Raw genomic sequence first — 26,788 nt, forward strand, 5'->3', positions numbered from 1 at the left:
TTCAGCCGTTAACCCAACACAGTATCCTTTTAATTCATTGTTAACAATAAAAATAGGACTAATCACCCAAAGTGTAAGTAAGCAGTGAAGCAGCATGGCAGCCATTGATCAGTAATTCAAAAATACAGCGTAAATACAACTTTTTCCGAAATTCGCTTTCTGGCATTATCAAAATGTATATACAATGCCCAAAACAAATTATAATCTCATATTATTCAGATTTGTATAATATAAACATGATTCGACTGATGTTACAATTATATATTACCACTTGTTTTATCAGTATACATCAATGCTAAAATGCCACATTTGAAGTATTTTGTGCTTAATTTGCAACGTATGTAGTCAGAAATGTATCGACTCCAGTGTAAACTTATACATTGACTCGCAAATATATTGTCCAGCGACTGACTCAATAAAGTTGACATATTCAAGTTTTCATATTGCATCGATGTTAGAAACATGTAGTGAATAGCGACAAAATAAAAGAAAATGCAGTTACCAAAATTAGTTTGCAAAGTTGCAATATTAAAATCCATGCCCCAGTGGGCGTTTATCCGATGGTATGAATGCATTATCTGTTTTTTCAAATTGAAACCATATTATGGCCAGACCAATACAAAAACCGTTAGATCAAAAAGTCCATGCCCTAGTGGGCGTTTACCCAAAAAAGATGTACATAATCCAACAGTTAAGTCTACCAAATTCGAATCCAAATGGACTAATATCATACCATCAGATTATAAAATTACAGCCAAAACATGTGTCGGATCCTCCTTTAGACAGAAAGCAAATTATTATTCTGCTGTCTTGCTGCTCACTGATTCAACAAATACCTAAAAAAGGTAAAAAATATAAAATCAGATACTTCAGAAAGCAACTACAGACAAACACATCATTCAGCTAGGTGTACAGCTAATTCTTCATTTGTGTTTAAACCATTTGGAGTCGTGCATTCAAAATCTTGACTCCAACTTTTGCAATGCCAGTTCTGTATTTCCACCTCGGATTCCCAGGTCTACCATATCTATGACCACCATCCGCAAAAGATTTTCGTTTTGGAAGTGATGGTCAAAGAAATGACGTGCTACAGGGTATTGATGGTTGTTATTTTTGATCGCCCTCAAGTGTTCTAACACTCTTTTTTTTGCCCTGTGTATAGTACTGCCTATGTACCACCGATCGCAAGGGCAAATGAGTACATAGACACAGAACACGGTGTTACAAGTCAACGATTTGCGTATGGTAAATTCTCTACCCGAGGTGGGAATAATCAAACTTTCACAATCCATACTTTTTCGGCAGGCTTTGCAGTTTTTACAACATCTAAAGCCACCTTTCCATTTTCTTGATTATTTGCTGGTCACCGAGTTGTGGCTTAGGTCATCTTTCAAAGATTTACATTTCCTAAATGTAATCTGAGGATTGGAATTTAAAAAGGGTTTAAGATGTTGGTCAGTTAGTAGGACATGCCAGGGTTTGTTAAGGATCTTTCTAACTTCATGGGCTTGTCCTGAAAATGTGGTAATGAATCTTACTTTATCATTATCCTCAGGTTCTCGATTGGGATTTAGCAATTCATTTCTGACAGTGGCATCCGCCCTGTTACATGCCTGTTTGTTTATTATATTCTTGTAAACTCGCTCTTTGAACCTGTTACACATGATTTCTTTTTCTAATTCGTAGGCAAAGTTAGTGCTGCAATTCCTCTTTGCCCGTAGCAGTTCTCCATACAGAATGCTGTCTACTAGGTTCCGAGGGTGCGCACTCCTGGCACTGAGAATACTGTTACCAGCACTTTTCTTTCGAAAAAGGCTGGTGTTTACATTTTGACCCTGAACTTCTACCTGAACATCAAGGAATTCAATGGAAGTTTTGTGAATGTGCTCAGTAAACACCAAATTCATTTTGTTGTTATTCAATTGCCTCACGAATCTCTTGGCCGAATCCTCACTCCCATTCCAAATCTTAAAAATGTCGTCAATGTACCTAAGCCACAGGACAACTTCGTAGTTGAACTCCTCAAGCTGCGTGGACACCTGATCCTCCCACCAGCCCATGAATAAATTCACGTAACTGGGGGCGAAACAGGTGCCCATCGCTGTGCCCTGTGACTGTCGGTACATCGTCTCATCAAAAATAAAAAAGTTGTTCGTTAGACCGAAATGGATCAATTCTGTCAACATTTTTGAATGGCCTAGTAGTAAGATGGATCTTGTCTTCAAAAAGTGTTGGACCACTGCCAGTCCTAGTTCATGGCGTATACAAGTATATAAGCTACTCACATCAAGAGTGACTAGCGTATATGTTGCTTCCCAATGGATGCCATCAATGATTTTTAAGAAATGGGTCGTATCTTTTAGATACGCAGGGAGGGCGATCACAAACGGTCTCAGCTAGTGATCAATATAGCGCGACGTGTTTTCCAACAGGGAGCCCATGGATGACATGATCGGTCTCCCTGGAGGATCGCTCGCATTTTTGTGGAGCTTGGGCAAAAGATATAGGATGGTGTGACGAGGGGGACCCGGATGCGGGCCCCCCTGGCCTGCCTAGTAATGTGTCTCCTCTCTTTCTTCAGCACACGGAGGCATGGAAAACCCCTGACGTCATCAGCGGCCGGCCCGAGATGACCACACTACGTCCCTGCACCTTTAACTGGGCGGAACCAGTCCTGGGACACACCCCCTACGCCGAGGTAAAACCCGTCCCAGAAACCACACAGGTGTGCGAGACACCCGGAGGAGCAGGAGGAGACTGGTGGCGAGAGTGGAGCGAGAGCGGAGGAGAGTGGTTATCGTGTGAGCAGGAGGAACGGAGGTCGGACGAGGAGGAGCAACAGGAAGATCGGAGGTCAGACAAGGAGGTCCAGCAGGAGGAGCGGAGGTCGGAGGAACCAAGGGCGGAGGTGCCGAGGCCAGAGATACCGGGAGACCGAGACGGCAGCTACACCATCAAGCCGGGAGGCCAACGGGAAAACGCTCCGCCCAGCCACACTTCCCGCGAAGTGTGGCTTGACCAGGTACGGTCAAGATTCAGCGGGTGGGCAGGCACTAGACGGAGCAAGCCTCCCTGAGAGCACACCCCCAAGCCCCTCCATAGCACAAATCCCCCCCCCTCACTGAACCCCTACACTCGGCGAGGGTATTGAAAGTGCACGTGTGAAGTCCTCACCCCTTTTTCCCTGCACTGAGTCCTCATACCAGGACAGTATCACTGAGACTTGTTTTGTTTTTCCTTGCCGGTACCGAGAGGACATCGAGACGGCGGAGAGACGGCCTACAACTCCCAGGAGGCAGTGGGAAAGGAGGACGGGAGCGGGAACCAACACGTCGGAAGAACCAGACACAGCACTCCCGTTCTACCGAGTGCCGGTTCAGAAACGTAGACTGTGCAAAGCAATAAAAGCCTCGTTACCCATAGCACCTGTGTCAGTCAATCTCTTCGAGAAACCTCCCGAAACCCCACAAGTGGTGGAGAATGCGGGCAGTGTAGCAGAGCCCATCCAGGACACAAAGATGGATGAAATGATACAGGCGCTTGTGAAGGGACAAGAACAGCTGGCCTGGGCGGTGGAACAACAACTCGCCGCCGCCCAACTGGACCGGGACACCTTCCGCAATACCCTAGTCACCCAGTTGGAGGGTATGCGAGTTACGGGCGACCCGGCCAGCCTGCACGTGAGAGAAAGCCGCCCCTCAACAACACCGCCGGGCATCTCCCTGCAGAAATACGTAGCCGGGGAGGATCCGGATGCGTTCCTAACCAATTTTGAGAGGGTGGCCTTGGCGTGTGGGTGGCCCGTGGAGAAATGGCCGTTCTTTTTGGCCCCATTGCTGTGCGGGGAGGCTCAGGCGGCCTATCAGGTGGCCAACGGAAACGGCCAGACCCCTTATGGACAGATTAAAACCATAATACTGGATCACCTGGGCCTGGACGCTGAAGCATATCGAGTGCGTTTCCGCAAGGAAAGGGGGCAGGCAGGCGACAATCCTAAGACCTTGTTCTTTCGCCTGAAAACAGCTGCAGATAAATGGCTAGCCCCAGCCACCAGCACCAAGGAACAGATAATGGATAGGATATACCTCGAGCAATATCTCGAAGCCCTCCCTTACGGAACCCAACGATGGCTTCGGCAGCACTCAAACCTGTCCACCGCCCAGGCCATGGAAATGGCTTCCACCTACGCCAGGGCGCAGCCGCGTCTCCACAACCCTGAGCCAGAAAAACCTACCAAGCCTCCTCCTAGGCCAGAGCGACGGATGAGAGTACCCCCGGGGCTCCCCCTCCCTCATCCCAGGCCGTCTGCACCAGAACAACCTCCCTTCCGGGGTCCTCAGTGTTTTGACTGCGGAATGTGGGGGCACATAGCTCGTCTATGCCCCCAGAAGCGGGCCCCGGAAGAACCCATGGACATCCACTACTTGCCAAAGACCGTCATGTATTCGGCGGTACTAGGAGGAGCCTACCACGTGAGTGTTGCTGTCAACGGGATGGTAGTGAGGGCTCTCCTAGACTCGGGGTGTAAGCAGTCTGTGATCCGGGGTTGCTACGTGAAGCCCCTTCAGGTAATGCCGGGGGCTGTAGTCTATATAAAATGTGTACATGGGGATGTGAAGGACTACCCAGTGGCGTTTCTCCCCCTTGGAGTAAAAGGAAAAGACACGATGGTTGTGAAAGTGGGGGTCCTGAATACCCTTCCAGAACCCCTGATCCTGGGTACTGACAATCCCCATTTTCTGGACCTCTTCAAAGACCGTATGCAAAGGGAGGGTAGAAACAAAACGACCGTCCCCGCCCTATTGGCTGCAGGACCCTGGGAGGGGGATAGGAGTTTCCGCTTTGCCCAGGCCAACGACACCTCACTGTTCAATGCCTGGGAACAGGCCCATAGCGAGACAGCCACCACGCCGGAGACGTACCCTCGCTTCTTAATAAAGGACGACCTCCTATACCGTCAAGTCAAGCAGGAAGACCCCATGCAGCTGCTTGTACCATCTTGTTTCCGAGAACAGATCATGTTTTATGCCCATACCCACTTGCTAGCCGGGCATATCGGGAGCGAGAAGACAACCCAAAACGTGCTCCGGAACTTTTATTGGCCAGGGATATATCACGATATCAAAGCACACTGCCAGACGTGTGATATATGTCAGAGGAAAAACACCCAGAGACCTGCAGCGATTCCACTGCAACCCCTGCCGATAATAGGAACCCCTTTCGAAAGGGTAGGCATGGACCTGATCGGTCCGTTACCCCCGACAAAAAAAGGACACAAATATGCACTGGTCATCGTGGATTACGCCACTCGTTTCCCGGAGGCGTTTCCCTTGAAAACACCCACCTCTCGTAACATAGCGGAGAAATTTATGGAGTTGTTCTCACAAGTGGGTTTCCCCAAGGAAATCCTTACGGACCAGGGGACCCCATTCATGTCTACGGTGATGAAGGAAGTATGCCAGCTGTTAGGACTGCACCAGATCAAGACCTCGGTATACCATCCCCAGACCGATGGCCTGGTAGAGCGCTATAACGGAACCCTAAAAGCCGTGTTAAAGAGAATGCTGGCCGTGAACAACACCGATTGGGACTCTCTCTTACCGCTGGCCCTCTACGTCATACGCGGTCAGAGACAAAGTAGTCTCGGGTGTTCTGCATTCGAGATGTTATATGGACGACAACCCAGGAGTCTCCTTGATATGACCAAAGAAGTCTGGGAGACCGAACAGACGGGGGAAGCCCGTACCCTGTTAGAATATAGCACTAACCTGAAGAACAAACTGGGAAAAATCAGGGAACTCGCTTTTACCAACCTCGAGAACAGCCAAACCCGTCAACAGGCACATTACGACAAAGGGAAGAGATGGAGAACTCTGCTGGTGGGCGACTGGGCCCTGGTACTGTTGCCCTCGACGGCGAAGAAGTTCCGGAACGAATGGCAGGGTCCCTATGAAGTCATCGAGACCATCGGGAAGACCACCTATCGCCTGCGACTCACCGGAAGGAAGACCCAGATTTTCCACATAAATCTATTGAAGAAGTGGCTGGGTCCGAAACCGGTGGCGGCCCACATGGCGACACCTGCAGCAACCTCCTCGGAAACCACGTTGGGGGATCTGGTGGTGAACGACGAACTGTTTGTGAACGAGCAGGCGGGGTTACAAGACACCCTTCGCCCTTTTGCTCCCATCTTTTCGGACCGTCCCGGCATGACCTCCCTGGCAGAACACCAGATCGAGACACCAGTCGGGACCACCGTCAAACAACGGCCATACCGGATACCCGCAGCCAAGAGGGAGGCCATAAGGAGAGAAGTGGACGAAATGTTGAAAATGGGCGTCATCAGACCATCCCGGAGTGAATGGTCCTCGCCCATAGTAATGGTGCCAAAACCAGATGGCAGTAGCCGTTTCTGTATGGACTTCCGGGCCTTGAACGCGGTATCCTCCTTTGACTCATATCCGATCCCTCGGATCGATGAACTTATCGAAAAACTAGGGGAAGCCAAGTACATCAGTACCCTAGACCTGACCAAAGGGTATTGGCAGGTGCCATTACGGGAAGAGGACAGGAAAAAGACAGCCTTCGCCACACCGGACGGCCTATTCGAATTTAATGTGCTGCCATTCGGCCTACATGGTGCCCCGGCCACCTTCCAGAGGCTGATGAATCGAGTATTACAGGGGCATCACCGATACAGCTCGGCCTACCTTGATGATATCATCATTTTTAGCCCGTCCTGGGAAGAGCACCTACAGCACCTACAGATCATACTCCAACAGCTGAAAGACGCCGGACTCCACGTAAACTCGAAGAAATCCCGGATTGGGTACCAGAAGGTCAAGTATCTAGGCTATCTCCTGGGACACGGGGCCATAGAGCCGCAAATAGAAAAAGTGAGGGCGATCGCTGACACCCCTTTTCCCAAAACCACCAAAGACATGCGAGCCTTCTTGGGGCTCGTCGGCTACTACCGGAGGTTCATACCATCATTTTCGGACGTGGCAGCACCCCTGACGGACACGTTGAAGAAACAGCACAAACGAGTGGACTACCACAGCCCCACCCCTGCCATGTGGAACGCCTTCCAAACTCTGAAGAAGGCCATCACGACGAGTCCGGTGTTGACATCCCCGGATTTCAATAAACCCTTCATCCTACACACGGACGCCTCGGACTTTGGCATCGGGGCAGTGTTGTTTCAAGACACTGGGGCGGGTGGAGAAAAACCCGTCCTATACATCAGCCGAAAGCTCTTTCCTCGTGAGATCCGTTATCCGACCATCGAAAAAGAGTGTCTCGCCATACGTTGGGCCATCGACAAACTGAGGTATTACCTGGAGGGGCGTCCGTTCGTGTTGTATACGGACCATGCCCCCCTGTTGTGGATGAGCAGGAACATTTCCAATAACCCTAGAGTCATGCGATGGTTCCTGGCCCTGCAACCGTTCCGCTTTCAGGTCCGCCACAGGAAGGGGTCCGATAACGTCAATGCGGACTTTCTGTCCAGGTTTCCTCTCCCCGATCGGGAGAATCCTAGGGGGGAGGTGTGTGACGAGGGGGACCCGGATGCGGGCCCCCCTGGCCTGCCTAGTAATGTGTCTCCTCTCTTTCTTCAGCACACGGAGGCATGGAAAACCCCTGACGTCATCAGCGGCCGGCCCAAGATGACCACACTACGTCCCTGCACCTTTAACTGGGCGGAACCAGTCCTGGGACACACCCCCTACGCCGAGGTAAAACCCGTCCCAGAAACCACACAGGTGTGCGAGACACCCGGAGGAGCAGGAGGAGACTGGTGGCGAGAGTGGAGCGAGAGCGGAGGAGAGTGGTTATCGTGTGAGCAGGAGGAACGGAGGTCGGACGAGGAGGAGCAACAGGAAGATCGGAGGTCAGACAAGGAGGTCCAGCAGGAGGAGCGGAGGTCGGAGGAACCAAGGGCGGAGGTGCCGAGGCCAGAGATACCGGGAGACCGAGACGGCAGCTACACCATCAAGCCGGGAGGCCAACGGGAAAACGCTCCGCCCAGCCACACTTCCCGCGAAGTGTGGCTTGACCAGGTACGGTCAAGATTCAAAGGGTGGGCAGGCACTAGACGGTGCAAGCCTCCCTGAGAGCACACCCCCAAGCCCCTCCATAGCACTAATACCCCCCCCTCACTGAACCCCTACACTCGGCGAGGGTATTGAAAGTGCACGTGTGAAGTCCTCACCCCTTTTTCCCTGCACTGAGTCCTCATACCAGGACAGTATCACTGAGACTTGTTTCTTTTTCCTTGCCGGTACCGAGAGGACATCGAGACGGCGGAGAGACGGCCTACAACTCCCAGGAGGCAGTGGGAAAGGAGGACGGGAGCGGGAACTAACACGTCGGAAGAACCAGACACAGCACTCCCGTTCTACCGAGTGCCGGTTCAGAAACGTAGACTGTGCAAAGCAATAAAAGCCTCGTTACCCATAGCACCTGTGTCAGTCAATCTCTTCGAGAAACCTCCCGAAACCCCACAGATGGGTATTTTCGGATGGTCACTTCTCAGATATTTGTACTCTTCCCATTCTAGTAGCCCTTTGTCTATGTATTCCTGAATTAGATTTTCAAAAGCTATGTTTGATTCTCTTATTTCCGAGGGGGTACAGATTTTATAGCAGGTGGTGTCTCCCAACTGTTATATATATATATATATATATATATATATATATATATGGTAGAAACATAAAAGTATCAATAAGGTACATATCTTTGAATGGCACTACACCATGTTTAAGTAACATGCATATATTGATGCGTAGACACACCTAATAGGTATTCATTATTCCATATAGACAAAATGATATACTAGTGCTCAATGCTCTTGTCATAAATCTATAGCCATTAATTCAAACGTTTCTTTGTGTGCTTCCTCTACGTCCTGTTGTGTTTTAAGATATCTGCGGGCTAGCACTTGCTCGATAGGAGGTGAAACTTTAACTGCAGACATTGAATGGATGCTTTTACTACACAATTGCTGTCCCATGGAGCTACAACACTGCAGACAACACAATAGTATCACTATTGTTATATAGGTACCCAGTAGTTCTAGAACTAAGCTCTTCAGCCATCCTGTTCGTAGCCAGGACCATAGCCAAAACCAATTATCAGAATCTGTCATTGTCTCTGCGACACTGAATATTTGAACCACATGCTTAATTTATGCCACATCCCTTGCTATGTTTCCACTACTATTTAAAAAATAACAGCAAGAGGAATTCAGTAAAACACATAGTCCTCCTTATTGTAGTGTCAGGAGGTCAAGTGTAATTCCATGTTGAATAGTCATGGCAGCCACTGAATTAATCCCCATCTGCAACTGTTGAAGTGCATTTCTTGTTGCATTGAGGAGTGACAACTGGACCTCCCTCTGTGGCGAGAGGTGCGGAGGACAGAGCGCTTGAAATCCCGCACTCGAGACAAATGACAAACAGGTCTGGGCCGGTTTGCTGGGACTTCGCCTACTCCTAAAGACCAAGCAAACGGGACTGAGACAAATCAGTTGCAGCAGCTGCCATACTGAAGGAATGATACTGGAGGTGTGAATTGGCAACATACCCAATACAGCAGTTGATAAAATACAGGACTCTGGAAACAGGCTGGATATCCATGGATATATGCCAAGATTAGAGGATGATATAGTCTGACCGGTGAACGCACATTGTGGCAGGCTACAGAAAAGAAACCCTTACTGCTTGCGTACTACAGTCCGTTTATTACAGTTTTGGAATTTGTAGATCTGCTCAGGCGTTTCTTGAGGACCAGTTCTAATAGGAGGGCATTGTCTCACTATCCAGGGGTGGGGTTGTTGTGGGCTTAGTCACATGTGGAAACCGCTGAAATGATTGAATGATGGAAGGGAGATGGAAATACAAATCTTTGAAGTGACCACCTTGATACAGAGTGCAAACATGGGTTAACGGTGATAGAAGTCCTATCTAATTACAAGACAGCAACATGGAGTGTTAGGGGCCTAAATAATACTGTATTAGCAGGGAGAAGGCGGGAGGGGCACAAACGCACACTTAAACAATTGCACTCATGCATTCACACACGCACGCACACACATCGATTCACAACACCGCTCCCATATATTCATGCATGCCCCAAACATTTTAAATAAAATCATACTTACCTGCACAGCTCTGCCTCAGATATCCCACAAAGATTTTACACTGGCAAGTATATTGGGGAGTAAGTGATACCTGGAGAGTGGAACACCCTCTGGCACAGGACTATTCCTTTTTTTAGTGCTGCGTGATCTACACGTCCGATTAGACACATTTTTAGGTCTCGCCTCTCAATGCGCATGCGCATTGAGCGAGACTATAGGGACTTAAACAAGGTTTACCTAGACTGGCGGTTTGATGCTGTGCCCGTGCACTTTTAGGTCAATGCGCAAGCGCATTGACCTAAAATGCGCGTGCACATCATCAAATCTCCATCTGTTCCCCAGCAGCACTCCTCCCACTCCTTTGAAGTGAAGCTTAGCTTCACTTCAAAGGCCCCTGCTACTTCACACTCGCCGCTCTCCCTGCTCCGCCCCGTGTCGCATTTCTCCTCCCCCCTCCCCACAGCAATGCCCTCCGTCTTGTTCTCTGGTACTTCCTTCTGTCTTTCTATTTCTGTCTCTCGCTCCTCAAACTTTGTCTCTCTGTGCCTCTCTCTGTTACTTCCTTCTGTCTTTCTATCCCTGTCTCTCGCTCCTCCAACCCTGTCTCTCGAGTCTCGATGCCTCTCTGTTACTTCCTTCTGTCTTTCTATTTCTGTCTCCCGCTCCTCAAACTCTGTCTCTCGATGCCTCTCTCTGTTACTTCCTTCTGTCTTTCTATCCCTGTCTCTCGCTCCTCCAACTCTTACTTCCCTTGTTCTTTTTCTCCAATTCTTTTTGCATGTCTTGCCCGTTTTCTCTCTCTCTCTTGTTACCTCCCCTTTCTACCTCTCTTTGTTTCTCTCTCTGCCCTTCTCTGTTTAACCCACCCAGGCCTCCGTTGCTCTCCATCTAAGCCTCTCTCTTCCAGCATTTTAAATTGTGCGTCGATGCAGTATCTTCTCCCACGGGTACATCGCCAGGCAGGAGTCAGCACGCGCCTCCCGGAACCCGAGGACGTCTCGTGACCATCTCTTTGCCTCATGATATAGTTGACATCGATATGCTTACAACAGGTTTCCTGGCAATACCATCTATTTCCAAATCTTCCTGAAATAAGATGGCATCCGCCTAGGCGCTGTATTGAACTGCATTGAAATTACAGTTATGTAGCGCTAGGCACCCTTGACTAGACGCGGAAGCGCTATATTTTGTGTTAGGAAAATGAAGCATGTGCCGTGCTGGTCAAGGTGGGTTAATGGCATTTTAATGGCAGCCGGTGTGTGACGAGTGTATGACCGGTCTCTGTTACAAACACCGATGTCGTGGTCCAAGTACATCCGCCCAGTGGGCACAGCCCGGGTGAGGAGGGGGTGGGCTTAGCTTGGCTCTGCGGCTGGGTTCTCTGTCTCACTTTATCAGGTACAACATTAAACCAGAGGAAACCCTACATTGTGGCACGGCTTCCAGCTGTCCTTAATCAGGCTTGCACCCTGCAATTCACTGCTCGCCACACCGCCCCCTCGAAAAATATTTCGGAGTAAACCCATAGCACAGTGGTCAGATTTCTATCCTTGTAATATAGATCTGCCCACATTTAATGCACACACGAGTGAACTTTTCTCACTGACATCTGTGGGTAGGTGTAGTTCCTTCCTCCATATGCAATCACCTCAAGTGCAATATTGTATGTATTTTATTTCACATATGTTAATGGGGTATCTGCCTTTTAGGAAACAACTGATTCATAAAATGATAATTTATTTTTCACTAAAACGTTTTAAGTGTATTAATGAGAAGGACTAATTAACAGACATAAAACACTTTATGTGAGATCTAGGCAAACACATGCGCAGAACAAAACTCTCAGCAACACCCAGGCTTCAGACAAGATCATACCTTTTTTGGAGACAAACCACTCCATCCCTAAAGGTTGCACTTTCTTCCTCAGTCCCATATCTGTTCTTTTCCCTTGTCTCTGAGCCTCTGTTTCATTTCTCCTGTTCCTCCTGAAGGCTTCGAGTTAATCTTACTACAGAGTGCAGAAAGTGCCGGGAAAACACTCAGCATAACTTAACTAAAAACACACACACACTCACTCAATAACTCCCTCATCTCTCCCTCCATCCCCCCTCCCTCCCTTTCTCCATCTTCCCTCTGTCTCTCGCCCACGCTCTCTTCTTCTTCCCTCTTTCTCTCTGTTCCACCCTCCCTCTTCTCCCTCCCACTTCCCTCTCTTCCCTCTATCTCCCACTCTTTCTACCACCCCTCTCTCTCCTTCCCTCCCTCTCTGCTCTCTTCCCACCCTCTCCCTCCTCTTCTCTCTCTCCCCTCTTCACACTCCCTCTTTCTCTCCCTCTTCCAGCGCTCTCCTCATCTTCTTTCTCTCCCACTACCCTCTCCCTCTTGCACTCCTCTCTCCCCCTCTCTCTTGAAATCCCCTCTCTCTGCCCCTTCCCTCTCTCTTGCACTCCCCTCTCTCTCTCCTTCCCCCTCTCTTTTGCACTCCCCCTTCCCTCTCTCTCTCTCTCTTGCACTCCCCTCTCTCTCTCTTTCCCTTCCCTCTCTCTCTTGCACCCCCTCTCCCTCCCCTTCCCTCTCTCGCTTGCACTCCCCTCTCTCTCCCTTCCTTCTCTCTCTTGCACTCCCCTCTCTCTCCCCCTTCCCTCTCTCTCCCCTTCCCTCTCTCTCCCCCTTCCCTCTCTCTCCCCTTCCCTCTCTCTCTTTCACTCCCCTCTCTCTCTCCCTCTTCCCTCTTTCTTGCACTCCCCTCTCCGCCCTCTCTCTTGTACTCCCCTCTCTCTTGCACTCCCCTCTCTCTCTCTCTCCCTCTTGCACTCCCCTCTCTCTCCCTCTCTCTTGCACCCCCTCTCTCTCCCTCTCCCCCTTGCACTCCCCTCTCTCTTGCACCCCCCTCTCTCCCCCTCTCTCTCTCTCTTGCACCCCCTCTCCCCCTTCCCTTTCTCTCTTGAACTCCCCTCTCTCTCCCCTTCCCTCTCTCTCTTGAACTCTGCTCTCTCTCCCCCTTCCCTCTCTCTCTTGCACTCCCCTATCTCTCCCTTCCCTCTCTTGCACTCCCCTCTCTCTCCCTCTCCCCCTCTCTCTCTTGTTTGAAGTGTCACTCACATTCTAATCACCCCACAATATATATCGAGAGGGGCAGTGTTTCTGCCTTCTTCAGCCATTGCCTTACTTAATGTCAATGAACCCACACCACACAATTACACTCCACACAATACCACTCAGTGCCACATAATTATATTGTACATAATTACACTGCGCTCAACGCAACATACACTCCAAATACCACTGAGTGCCACATAATTACACACCACATAATTACACTCTACTGAATGCAACACACACTCCACACAATACCACTCAGTGCCACATACTTATATGCTACATAATTACAATGCAACATACACTCCAAACAATACCACTCAGTGCCACATACTTATATGCTACATAATTACAATGCAACATACACTCCAAACAATACCACTCAGTGCCACATAATTACACGCCACACAATTACACTGCACTCAATGCAACATACACTCCAAATACCACTCAGTGCCACATAATTACACACCACATAATTACACTTGACTGAATGCAACACACTCCTCATAATACCACTCAGTGCCACATAATTACACGCAACATAATTACACTCTACTCAATGCAACATACACTCCAAATACCACTCAGTGCCACATAATTACACCCCACATAATTACACAGCACTCAATGCAACATACACTCCAAATCCCACTCAGTGCCACATAATTACAATCCACATAATTACACTGCACTCAATGCAACATACACTCCAAATACCACTCAGTGCCATATAATTGCACGCCACATAATTACACTGCACTCAATGCAACATACACTCCAAATCCCACTGAGTGCCACATAATTACACGCCACATAATTACACTGCACTCAATGCAACATACACTCCAAATACCACTCAGTGCCACATAATTACACGCCACATAATTACACTACGCTCAATGCAACATACACTCCAAATACCACTCAGTGCTACAACGCATATTGTGTTACAATAGGTGTCACATTTGCGAAAGATAAAACTATTGGCATTGTAAATAACAAAGCTATTAATTTTTTAAACATTGTGATTTGTCAGATCAATACATGTAAGACAGGGGAAAACTAAACATGTACTTTACTAATGCTATAGATGTCACATTTGATAATTTTATAACTATTGGCATTTATAATAACAAAAAAAAACTTTTATAATTTGCACAACATAAAAAAAATGTAAATAATATTTAAATTTACCACACCAAAAACTCAAACTTTTCTATTGCGAGACCTATTGCATTTCCAATGCTTGTTATGTGCAGCAAATATGCATGCAAGATGGCAAACATGAATATCTCACCTGATCTCTATTTGATCTTCATACCCTTATGTTAACACTGATCTGGGATAAAATACACACTGTAATATCCGAGCTGGAAGCTGAAAGTTGAGGCGCTATAGGATCAAGTCTTTAAACAGACAATAGGGGAAGGCATGCAGAACCTAGTTTGCAGGTCCTGGGGGCTCAGCATCCTCAGCCGTGATAGAGTGGGAGGCCTTTAATGTTGTAGTCTGTGGTCCATAAAGCATTTGTCCAGGATGTCAACTATCAAGAACAGACCCTCTGAGAAGTGGAAAACAAAAAGCTGGGGCACCCTGAGAAGCAGGTAGAGTTATTACGTGTGAAAGATTAACTGACCAAGCACATACAATGGCTCAGCTGTTTTGATTATAAGGAATATTTTGTTTGGGCACATGATGAATGGGATTAGGCAGGATCCCTTTTAGCCTGGCTGGCTAATCCACATAAACGGGGCTCACAAATACTTGGTCTTAAAAACGAATAGGGTGTGAGAGTGCATACGCAATTAGAGATAAGTAATGTGTTCACATGACACTACAACACCCTATACACTAGTGGGTGTAAAGCTACCAAACCTACATTATTAGAGTTCTAGGATGAAGGGCTTGACCACATTGGGAAGGACTAAACCATGCCAGATATTAAAGCAACAATAATGGGAAGGCACCAGGTTCTGACGACCTGCCAGCTAAATGTTATATGACCTACATTGCACAACTGGCTCCAAGGTTATAAATGGTTTAAGAGGCCTGGGAAATGGGGTCCCTCCCGCACAAGTCAAGAAAAGCTATAGTTTTTCTCCTACAAAAACCAGACAGAGACCAAGAAGTTATTACAACTTCTGTAGTAGGGGATCTCTGTGTATAGTCATAATCTAGTGAATAGTCCCGCCCATGTGCGTGGACCCCGGAGCAATCAAAAATAATCTCTTCAAGTGTCGAAAAATGCAGACCTGCACAGACACTTAAGAGAGAATTAAAGACAGATAATGCAGCCTATAACCCAGGCTACACTGTCCAATACTTCAACTAGAAATTCCACCAAAAAAATCCACAAAACAGCAAAGCCTGTACAGTTTTCCCTTGCTTCAGCAGCAAAAACCCTCTGGAATGATAGAGAGGAGGATCTGGACAGACAAGCCCCATAGGCTGCCATTATGTGGCTCAGAACAGGATACTGTGCCTTTAAGGGAACTTTCCAGAACTTCACAGTATCCCAGAATGCACTGCAGGTCCCTTTTACTTTCAGTTCTTGTTTCCGGCTCCTGCAAGCAGGACCCTGGAGCATTGAGCTCTCCCTTTTCAAGGGTTTATTGGTGATTTTTCACTATTAATTTCGTTTTGAGTGCTTCTAAAGTACTTTAGTGCTGTTCTTCTTGGGTTTTGCTCCTTTTTGATGTCAAATATGCCTGCATTATTTGACAAATGCCCGGAGTGCTCCAGGAAGAAGGCCAAATCGGATTCCCATGAGGTGTGTATCCTCTGCCTTCCCTCTTCCCATGTCCCAGCGGAGTGTGAGATTTGTCAAGGCTTCTCTGGCAGGACCCTGAAGGAAAGAAAGAAGATCAGGCTTCAGGGACTCGAGGAAAGAAGGCTGAAGGCACAAGGTGGGTCTGGAGGTGCTCCTTCTACCCATGCTGTGGCCTCTGGGGGGCTCCCCAGGGGCAGGAAGACCAGCAAATGTGCCCACTCTCTGTCTGGGTCGATTGCAGAGACCACGACGTCGAGAGAAATGACTGCGGTCTGTTCCCCGTCCCCCCAGGGCTCTGGGGCGAAGCGCCGTCGGCGCTCGACGTCGAGGGATGTGCACAGACCGCCGTCGAAGTCTCCGGTGACGATTTTGTCGTCATCCTCGTCGGTCTCGACGTCGAGTGATCGACGTCGAAGGGCCCGGCGTCGGCGCTCGCCGTCGAAGCGACACCGCGGTTCGCGAAGAGGAGGAGAACATCGTCGTCGAGGGGATCCTCGTTGTCGAGGAGTGGTCCGACATCGAGGCAGAAGAGGTCGCCGTCGAGGCGGAAGAGGTCCCCGTCGAGGCGGTCGAGGTCGCCGGCGAGGCGGTCGAGGTCGACGTCGCGGCGGAAGAGGTCGCCGTCGAGGCGTAAGAGGTCGCCGTCAAGGCGCAAGAGGTCGCCGTCGAGGCACAAGAGGTCGTCATCGAGACACGAGAGGTCGACGTCGAGGCGTACGAAGTCGACGTCGAGGCATGGACGACGGTCAACGTCGAGGAAAAGACGCTCGACGTCGAGGGGCCGACGCTCGCTGTCTGGTCACCGTTCTTCGACGTCGAAGAAGCGGGAGAGGAGGCCTGATGCCATGGGGGGCTCTCCGACGCCCCAGGCTGGTGGTGGATCACCGGGATCGGTGTATTCCGAGGTGTATACGCCTTCGCAGGTTAAGCCTCCGCCGCCATTGCCGAGGGGTCCCCCTCCGAGGGTTCCTACCCCTCCGCCTTTGCCTCCGCTTCCGCAAACCATATCTCAACTTCAGGTGCCACTGAAGCCTCCTCCGGTGCCTCCGAGGTCGTTTTCGTTGCCCAGGTTTCCGACGCCTCCCAAGGGGACTCCTAAGCCGCAAGCCCCGGCCAAACCTAAGACACCCACGCCGGTGGAACCGGCGGATCGCCCGAGGCCTAGGAAGTCAAGATCACGCTCCGGACGGAGAGGAAGATCTAGGAGTCGGCGCAGATCCTCCACTAGATCTAGGCGCCGCCATAGGAGGCGAGGGTCCAGGTCCCGCACGGACTCCTCCAGGACACGGTCCTATTCGCCGACCTTGTCGGATTTCCCGGGGACAAGGGTGTCTCCGGTGGACGACATCAGCACGTTCCAGGAGGTTCTCCTGCGGGGGGCTACGAAATTGGGCATCACGGTGACGGCTCCTACACCTACTACGATCTGTGATATTCGAGACACTTCACAAGAAGCATCTGTCTCGCCCTCTGCTGCCATTGGTGCCAGGGCTGGTCGAACCTGCGGAGGAGCTGTTTCTTACGCCTGCGGTGGTGAAGGCCGCTCCCTCCCGACTTCTGAAGAAGTACAGAGCACCTGATTCGGACCCGGCCTTCCTGCGGATGGACCCAGTACCCAACTCAGTTATTGTGACGGCGGCCAGGAAGTTACACTCTACCTCCCCGTCCTCCACCGTGCCGCCTGATAAGGAAAGCCGATGGATTGATTCGGCTGGGCGGAAGGCTTGTGGAACTTCTTCCACGACCATGAAAGCCTCCAGCGATTCGGCTTTGCTGGGGCGGTACAGCCGTGCCCTGTGGGACTCCCTGGAACAGTTCACGGACCTTCTGCCATGAGACAAGAAGGAGGACTTCCTAGAAATACTTAAGGAAGGGATGCTGGTTTCAAACCAGGTCATCAGCGCGGCTGCGGATATCTCGCTGTTGGCAGCCCATGGTTACTGTCACGGGATCAACCAGCGCCGCCATGCTTGGCTCAGGCTCACGTCACTCAAGCCGGAGGCCCAGCAGCGGGTGGCCAATCTGCCCTTTTCCGGAGAGACACTGTTTGGAAAACATGCCGATGATGAGATGGCCCGCATGAAGGCGGAGGCGGATTCCCTGACGGCTGTGGGCTTGGAAAAGCCCAAAGAAAAGAAGTCCTACCGCCCGTTCAAGAGACGGTTCGGTGCACAGGGGAAAGGATGAAGACAGTCTTCGGGACAGCAGCAGCAACAACAGCAGCAGTTCCGGAGATCCTTCCAAAAGCGCCAGAAGGGTAGAGGTGGACAACAGTCCTCTACGGCTAACAAAGGCCCGGCCGGGTCTCGACCCTGAGCTGTTACTTCCCCTTCATCCGTTACCCGCTCCGGTGGGGGGAAGCGTTCAACTTTTTCTGGCAGAGTGGAGAAAAATTACTCAGGACAAGTGGGTGCTGAATATTGTTTGCAATGGATACAGTCTTCGGTTCATCAGCCCTCCTCCATCGATTCCTCCGGTCAGCTCGCAGTATCAACTGCGCGAGCTCCAGGCGGAGGCCAATATCCTGTTAAGGAAAAGGGCGATAGAAGACGTACCTCTGTCTCAAAGAGGAAGAGGTCTGTACTCCCGGTTCTTTCTGGTCCGCAAGAAGGACAAGAATGAGTTCAGGCCCATTCTGGACTTGCGACAGGCGAACAAATGGATTCGCAGAGAGAAGTTTCGCATGCTGTCGTTGCATCAGATTTATCCTCAGTTGCAACAGGGAGACTGGCTATGTGCAATAGACCTACAGGATGCGTACTTCCATGTGCCCATTGCACAAAACACAGGAAGTTCCTGCGATTTCAAGTCGGCACCAATCACTATCAGTACACAGTACTTCCGTTCGGGCTGAAGTCTGCGCCCAGGACTTTCTCGAAGTGCATGGCAGTGGTAGCGGCACACCTGAGGAAGAGCAAGGTGTTTGTCTACCCGTACCTGGACGATTGGTTGATCAAGGCCTCCTCCTTCTCGGAAGCTCAAGCACACTTCCAGAAGACGTGCGTTCTCTTGAAGAAGCTGGGGTTGCACATCAACATGTCCAAGTCTGTCCCGACTCCGGTCCAGTGCATTCAGTACTTGGGGGCCACCATCGATACGAGGTCAGCAAGCGTGTTTCCTTCGGAGGAGCGACGATTATCGCTTCGTCGGAAGGCTCAGGCTCTTCTGACCACTCCTTCTACAACAGTGAGGACGGTGACTTCTCTACTGGGATCGATGGCCTCTTGTATCTTCCTGACGCCACATGCGCGGTTGCACATGAGACCACTGCAGGAGTGCTTGGAGGATCAGTGGGACCAGAGGAGAGGATCTTGGGACGACAGGATACGACTGTCTCTGCATGCTCTTCAGTCTCCAAAGTGGTGGTGTTCAGCGGAGAATCTCCTCAGAGGGGTTCCCTTCCACAAGGACATTCCCACTCAGACTATCGTGACGGATGCGTCTCTCCAGGGCTGGGGAGCGCATTCCGGAGACTTACAGATTCGAAGGAACGTGGTCCCTGACGGAGTCCACGTACCACATCAATTTCCTGGAACTCAGAGCTGTTCACTTGGCACTGAAGGCCTTTCACCCGTCCTTTCAGACCAACTCTCTGCTTGTACAGACGGACAATACGACCACCATGTATTACCTCAACAAGCAGGGGGGCTCGAGATCGCGCACCCTGACGCAGGAGGCGCAGGCGATCTGGCACTGGCTTCTGGCCCGAGGACTGACGATAACGGCTATCCATCTGCCAGGTGTGCAGAATGTTCAGGCAGACGCACTGAGCAGACTGATTCAGGAAAACCACGAATGGGTCATAAACGACGAAGTACTAGGAGAAGTCTTCGCAAGGTGGGGGACTCCAGACGTAGATCTGTTCGCCACCACAGGAAACAGCAAATGCCGAGACTTCGCTTCCAGGTACTACCAGCCGGGGACGCTGGGTAATGCGTTATGGATCAACTGGTCGACTAGCTTTCTGTACGCTTTTCCACCCATTCCCCTGATTCCGACGGTTCTCATCAAGTTGTCCCAGTCCAGGGCGCGGATGATACTGATTGCCCCGGAATGGCCCAGACAGTGGTGGTTCACGGACCTGCTTCACCGGTCTCTCCTTCCTCACATGAAGCTGCCGTGCAGGCCGGACCTTCTCACGAAGTTCGGGAGGCGGATGTTGCACCCCAACCTCTCGTCTTTGAGTTTGGCGGCATGGCTCCTGAGATAGTGCAATATGGCCATCTTAATCTCCCGGAAGATTGCATGAACATACTGAAGGAGGCTAAGCAACCTTCCACTAGGACTTCTTATGCTTACAAGTGGAAGAGGTTTTGCATCTGGTGCAAGTCCAAGAACTATGACCCGACGACATGTAAGGAAGATGTCATCCTTCCATATCTTCTACATCTGGCGCAGTCTGGCCTTAATGTCCATTCCATTAGGTTCATCTGGCTGCATTGACTGCCTACAGGAAATGCCCTTCACAGACTTCCTTCTTCCAGATCCCTGTGATCAAAGACTTTTTGGAAGGCTTGAAGAAAGTGTTCCCTCCTGTCAGGCTTCCTTCGCCTTCATGGGAATTGAATGTGGTGCTGTCCAGACTGATGAAGGAGCCTTTTGAGCCTATTCATAAGGCTTCGTTGCAGCACCTGTCCTGGAAGGCGGCGTTCCTCGTGGCCATTACATCGGCCCGCAGGGTGAGTGAAATTCAGGCGTTGTGTTGCCAAGAACCTTATACTGTATTTCATGCTGCTAAGGTTGTTATGCGTACTCACCCTAAGTTTCTTCCCAAGGTTATTTCTGATTTTCATGTCAACCAGACTATAACTTTGCCTACGTTTTTTCAGAATCCTTCATCTCCAGCGGAAAGGTCTTTACATTCCCTGGATGTTCGGAGGGTGTTGAAATTTTATCTGGATAAAACCAAAGATATTCGTAGGTCGGACCAATTGTTTATCAATTATGGATCAGTCAGGACAGGTCTTGCTACCTCTAAGCAGTCCATCACGAGGTGGATTGTGTCCTGCATACAATTGTGTTACCAAAAAGCTAATAAGACCTTAGGGGGTAAACCTAAGGCTCATTCCACCAGGGGCAAAGCGGCCACGACTGCTTTGCTCCGTAATGTTCCAATTGCAGAAATCTGCAAGGCGGCCACTTGGAAGTCGGTTCATACCTTTGCTAAGCATTACTGCCTGGACACTGATGCCAGAGCAGACGCTCAGGTTGGGCAGGCTTCGCTGCGAAATCTGTTCGCACAATTGTGGTGTTATTTCTCGTTTCTCCACCGCCGCTTTGGTGTGGGGATGGGCTTGCCATTCTATTCACTAGATTATGACTATACACAGAGATCCCCTACTACAGAAGGAGTAGTTTCTGTCCTGTAACTCCAGTTCTGTAGTAGGGGTATCTCTGTTATAGTCATAAGCGCCCGCCCTCCTCCCCGGTGGAGAGAGATATTCATGTAAGGAATGCTACAGGTCTGGCGTGTTACGCCTTCAAAAAGAACTGAAAGTAAAAGGGACCTGCAGTGCATTCTGGGATACTGTGAAGTTCTGGAAAGTTCTCTTAAAGGCACAGTATCCTGTTCTGAGCCACATAATGGCAGCCTATGGGGCTTGTCTGTCCAGATTCTCCTCTCTATCATTCCAGAGGGTTTTTGCTGCTGAAGCAAGGGAAAACTGTACAGGCTTTGCTGTTTTGTGGATTTTTTTGGTGGAATTTCTAGTTGAAGTACTGGACAGTGTAGCCTGGGTTATAGGCTGCATTATCTGTCTTTAATTCTCTCTTAAGTGTCTGTGCAGGTCAGCATTTTTCGACACTTGAAGAGATTATTTTTGATTGCTCCGGGGTCCACGCACATGGGCGGGACTATTCACTAGATTATGACTATAACAGAGATACCCCTACTACAGAACTGGAGTTACAGGACAGAAACTACTCCTTATCAACCACTGTTGATGCTAAATATGGACTTTAAAATTTTAAACAAGGTGCTTGACACAAGATTACTACTACATATGTGACGCCTTGAACATTCTGATCAATCCAGATTCCTACCTGGCTGAAACACAGCACTAAACATGTGCAGACTCATAAATCTATTAAGTGACGCATCAGATGCTCATACTGAGGGGCAGATTTACAAGCCCCTTACGACACTTTTATGCCGCTGTTGCGTTACTTTTGTGATGCAGTGGTGGCGTAAACCATGCGCCACGTTGTGCCTTATTTACAACGTGACGCATCTAGGTAGATGCGTTACGTTGTAAAGCCCTGCACCACATGAAACCTGCGTCAGGTTTCATGTGGGCGTTCCGGCGGAGGGTGGGCGTTCCGGCGCCGGAACGCAACGTAAAAGTAACGCAGTGAAATCTACAAGATTTCACAGAGTCACTTTTACGGCCATGTTGCGTCAAAACCCTGCGCCTGCTTGAAGCAGGCATAAGGCTTGACGCACCATGTTGGACATAGGCAGGGTTGGAAAAGTGCTGGAGTTGCGTCACGCCTGGAACGCAACTCCAGCACTGCGCCAACCTTACGCCAGCAGATGCGACACGCATCTGTTTATCCTTGCGCCATGATGCGGCGCATTGTAAATGCGGTGCATCTGCGGTGGCGTAAGGGTAAACTTGCGTGACGCATCTTTCCTGGTGCATCCCTGCTGATTTGCAGGGATGCGCCAGGAAACGTAAATCTGCCCGAGTCTATAATGATGACAATAGATGTCAGAAAAAGCTTTCAACACTTTAGAAATCGACTTAGCCTGGGACAGGGGTTAGAATAATAGAATAGGCTCTTATATTCTCGGGCCACTGCTAGGGTCAATATAGGTCGAATAGTATCGGAGAGATACTCAGTGGAAAGGGATACGAGACGGGGGTGTCCACTGATTCCCCTGTTCTTTGCTATGGCAGTTGAGCCACTAGAATACAAGGCGAGATTAGGGTCCACATACGCAGGCATATTAGTAGATGGCACAACGTACTGTATACCCCTCTGAGCTGATGACACGTTATTCCTTTAAAAGAAGTGAGACACTACAAATGTAATAGATTCGGGGCTATTTCAGGATTACACATAAACTGGCAGAAAACAAGTATCTTAGTCATAGATGATTCAACGCCTGATTATAATGCATTAAACTAGGAGCCAATAGCTTTGAAATATTTAGGTGTATAAATATATTTAAAAGAGGCATAAAGTCTTGTTAAATGGTAACAGTAGCTCTGATGAAGTTGGCCCTGGCTGAAGAATTTCAGTCAAAAAAATGGCTTTGGTCTCCAGAGTAGGCGGTTGCTTGTCTAGCACTTCAGCTGCTGTTTGCATTACTACAACAAAAGAGACACTTTCTTCGGTTGGTGCACCCGGGCCATATTACACAAAGTGCCCTGAGTGCGCAACGGGCGTTTGATCCTGCTTTGCGTGCCAACAGGGCACTTTGGTATTACAGAACAGACACTTGTATGGCCCCTTCTGTAATACAGATAGAGCTAGCGCTATCATCAGAGGTCATTCCCTCATTTGCAAATGTGGATTTCTCAATGCCTCTGCGCCCCTGCCATACTATAGACGCAGGTGCAAAGGCTAAGAAGCCATCAGAAGACACACTGACAGTGCACAACAAAAAGATGGTGCACTATCAGTGCGCCTCCTAATGGTAGCCCTCTAGCGAGGATGACGGGGGCCGTGTGGACCCCCTAGACATCTCCTTGCAGGCAGGTGTAGTCACTACTGCACCCACCTGGAGAGGGGATATTTTACCCCTCTTAAAAGTGCAGGCGGATTGCCACCTGCACAGTGAAAAATGGCACATACAAGGAAAATGTGCCGCATGTGCAAGACGGCCCTATGTGATAAGTCCAGCCTCTCATTTTCTTGTGCGGTATTTAGCCCACAGATATTTTGTAAGTTTAAATACAACCCTACATCAGTGTAATGAAGGGGGAGTAGATTGTCTGCCTCCCCCTTATCATCAGTGCCATGAGGGGCATTAGGTATGCTATGGACAGTATTGGAATCAGAACTAAAGAGGGCCTCTATCCTCTGATACTACTGACATCGTGAGACCTAGGCTTAAGGTCTGGCTGTACCACTAATGGTTGTGCCCCAGTGCAACATAGACCAGCCATGGGCCAATGTCGGTTCAGGGTCAGACACTGGTGTCGCGATTGGATGCAGCCCTGGGATCATGGAGTCTATGTCGCCATGGCATGTAGTAACTGGCAATGACCCTAGGACTGGAGTGGAAGTCTGGACCGGCTTCAGTATCGGCCCAGGATGGGTCTTGAAGGGTGGGCACAGGCAAACAACTAGTGGGCCTTAGTAGCTCTGACGAAGCCAGTAGCATCTAGAATTTTTTTAGCATGGTCTCCTCAAACTCCGCTGTTTGCTTTGGGGTCGACAATGGCTTGGGGACTTTGATGTGTGCTAGGACCAAATGAGGGACAGCTCGAAGTCTTATGGCACCTTTTAACTTCATCTTACCACAAGACTTTGAGCCAGAACAAAACTTCACTCAGGACCGACTTTTTGACCGTGACCAAGAAAGGCTGGTGACATGGAGTTGGACCTCAGTTTCAAACACGTCCTGTTCTCTTGCGTGGCGACGTAAAGCTTCACCTTCAACTCCCTGATTGCCTTTGGGTGCATATGGGCACAATTGTGTTGTGACTGAACACACACACATTGTGTGGGTACTTGACCGACATCTGTTTCCTACAGTCAATGCACTGCTTGAATACTGTTATTCTCAGAGGAGACATCTTCCCTACGCACAGTGACAAGCTTTGGAGTTGTCAGAAAATCAACAAGTTGGAGCTGAGCTCCAGATCCTCATCGAAAGGCATACAAAGAAAGAAACTGACATCAACATGCTGGGCTGGCACTTATATGCAGAGCTGCTCTGCCACCGCTAGGGTGGATTGAAGTAATTGCAGGGCCATATGGTGCCACCTACGGCACATGGGGAGCACTGCTGAGAAAAACTCCAGATCCAGTTTAGAGCCTGGTACTATTCTAACAGTGAGGAATCTGCAGTTAGAAGTATTCATCAGAATGGATCTCACTGGCCCCAGTACTCAAACTCAAACAATCAGATTCCTACTACCATACACACACCCCATACATACATGCAATCAACAAGCATGCAAGATGTCCATGCACAGTTCTGGATGTCACATAATAGCGGACCTTGTCATGAGTGTAATCAGTAGACCGCATACACACTGACATAAAAAAGGTCAGGTAACACTATAGGTTTTAAACATGACATGGTGCCTCCACTGCTTTATGTTGTGCACCCAGGGTATGCCCACGCTTGGTTCACCCCTCCAGGGCACAGGACAGGTCTTGAACCTCGCATTAGTAGGGATAAGCCTAGGCCCCTGCATGCACAGTAGATCGGCATGAACCATGGTCGAAATAAAAGGATACCAGTTTCACTCGTAGTCAGGCACTCAGGGCAAGTGTTGAAGCTTGTTTAAAATGCAGGGGGCATACCAACAAGATATGAAATGCTTCGCATAAGATCATAAGAAATATACTCAAAGGGTGTTGAACAATTATACTTACAGGGGTAATGCACATATACATTCTTATTATGCAGTCTATGTCCACTCCCTATCCATAGTGCCTCAAAACAAGCATGGCCCAGGAACATTTCAAGATAGGTCTCTAAGATTTTATGCACACTTTCAGCAAATGCAGGTGGCATGAAATCCTTCTGGTACCTGGGCAGTATTGATCTAGCAAATAATAAACTTTGGAAAATAAAAATGTTATTTCATTCAACTATAAGTTCCAGCATAACTGTAAATGAGCGTAAGAGAATTGACAGCTGATAGAGTATATATCGCCATTAAAGTAGAAACGCTGGGAATGCAGTAAATGTGTATATGATCTACTGGCCAGATGCCACTTCTATGACAATTACCTGCATGCGAATCCTTTGACGACCATTGCTGCAATATAACAGGGGTAATTTAAAATCAAAGCACAATGCAATTTGCATATGGATAGTGTTGTGAGGAGGTATCTGAAATGAAATCAAGAGAAATAGGACAGCTTAGCCAATTATGCCACTTGATAGATCATTCGTTTAGACAATCAATTTTGGCAAATAAAAAGTCATCACAGAATGTGTAAGTCAATAGGAACTGACATAGGGAAAGGTAGACCAGGCCATTAGGTGGAGGGACCAGGAACCTACACCATTCTTGACAAAGAATTCTATAAATTGTACATCATGGGGGGAAACACACTTGATATGATATTTTGGAACTTTCTGATATGTAAGTATAGCAGTCCAGGTATGACAGACAAATATCTACCAATCTTAAATATGACATGGTTGCGGTGATACTACTTGTGGGCTACTATCCAAGAGAAAAGGGCTCACTGTTCAAGGCAAATGTCAGCAAATGTAGCTGTGGTGGACTCCCAGTTTATCAGCTGTTTGAGTCTGTTTGCCATTACTGCGTACTAACACAGCTGAACAATTGTGAGGGCAGTCCCTCCCAGACACAAAGTAGTGCAATGAGATTGGACTATATACATTCAGGAGAAAGGGTATTTTGTCCATCTTTAAGAAAATTATACTTTTGGCCAGATCCCTAAAGAGGAAGTGCGAGCTACCCCATGTCACTGACCAAACGTTGTCTTTTCACAGCTGCCGACTCAATGTTATGTAAGACGGATAGGCTGTCCAGTGCAAGTTTAATGTTTGTCGTTGGACGTTGCCGCTGTTGTACGCCAGCCTGAACGTTCAATGCGCGGCGGCCATCTTGGATTGG

General features: G+C 49.0%; 1 long non-coding RNA gene across 1 annotated transcript; it reads right to left on the reverse strand.

Moving 5' to 3' along the window:
- Positions 1-26,767, reverse strand: LOC144753118 (uncharacterized). Its single transcript, XR_013594204.1, has 3 exons — positions 26,645-26,767; positions 25,930-26,031; positions 1-836 (listed from the first exon to the last, which is right to left on the reverse strand). It is a non-coding gene; the product is annotated as an uncharacterized LOC144753118 (long non-coding RNA).
- Positions 26,768-26,788: the final 21 nt, after the last annotated feature.

The sequence above is a fragment of the Lissotriton helveticus genome, chromosome 5_1 (genome assembly GCF_964261635.1).
Source record: "Lissotriton helveticus chromosome 5_1, aLisHel1.1, whole genome shotgun sequence".
Lineage (NCBI taxonomy): Eukaryota > Metazoa > Chordata > Amphibia > Caudata > Salamandridae > Lissotriton > Lissotriton helveticus.